Here is a 947-nt window from a genome sequence, read left to right as displayed (position 1 = left end):
TCATTGTCAATGATAGGATCGATGCATCAGACAATATGCTTTGCCACTTTTTAGTGAGTTATATCCAGGAATTAGAAGGCCAAATATTAAGGCAACCCAATTTGAATTGAAACTAGTGATGTTTCAGATGCTCCAAACAGTGGGCCAATTCAATAGTATGCCCATGGAAGATCCACATCTCCACCTTCGATTGTTTATGAAGGTGAGTGATTCATTCAAGATAGCCGGTGTGACTGAAGACGTACTGAGGTTGAAGTTGTTTCCGTACTCATTGCGAGATCAAGCACGAGCATGGCTCAATTCATTGCCACCAAGTTCTATATCAACATGGAAAGGATTAGTAGAGAGATTTTTGGTTAAGTATTTCTAGCCTACCAAAAATGCTAAGTTAAGGAATGAGATCACAACATTCCAACAATTGGATGACGAGTCTCTGTCTGAGGCTTGGGAGTGATTCAAGGAGTCACTTCATAAGTTTCCTCATCATGGGATTCCTCATTGTATCCAGTTGGAGACATTCTATAATAGTCTCAATGCACATACAAGATTGATGACAGATGCTTCTATGAATGGTGCAATTTTGTCTAAGTCTTATAATGAGGCTTATGAGATCATTGAGAGGATCGCAAATAATAACTATCAATGACCAAAAAATCAAACAGTTTCAGGAAGACGTGTAGCCGGAGTTCATGAAGTTGATGCCCTCACTTCGTTATCAGCTCAGGTATCGTCTATTTCCTCTATGTTAAAATAGCTTACTGCTAATAGTGCTAATAATTTTGCAGCTTAGCCACCAAGTCTGTTTAAAGTAGTTTCATGTGTGTACTGTGGGAAATGTCATTCTTTTTAGAATTGTCCATCAAATCCCGAGTCAGTATACTATGTGGGGAACCAACATCAAAGTAGGATTAGACAAGGACCCAAGTCCAACTTCTAAAATCCTTCAT

The 947-nt window shown here is 38.9% G+C and overlaps 1 non-coding gene across 1 annotated transcript; it reads right to left on the bottom strand.

Annotated features, from left to right (window-relative positions):
• Nucleotides 1–385: 385 nt before the first annotated feature.
• Nucleotides 386–492, bottom strand: LOC128287585 (small nucleolar RNA R71). Its single transcript, XR_008278285.1, has one exon. It is a non-coding gene; the product is annotated as a small nucleolar RNA R71 (small nucleolar RNA).
• Between the last annotated feature and the right edge of the window lie 455 nt (nt 493–947).

This window comes from Gossypium arboreum, chromosome 13 (genome assembly GCF_025698485.1).
Source record: "Gossypium arboreum isolate Shixiya-1 chromosome 13, ASM2569848v2, whole genome shotgun sequence".
Classification (NCBI taxonomy): domain Eukaryota; kingdom Viridiplantae; phylum Streptophyta; class Magnoliopsida; order Malvales; family Malvaceae; genus Gossypium; species Gossypium arboreum.
The sequence above is the reverse complement of the archived record's forward strand: the minus strand, read 5'-3'. Positions and strand labels throughout refer to the sequence as shown.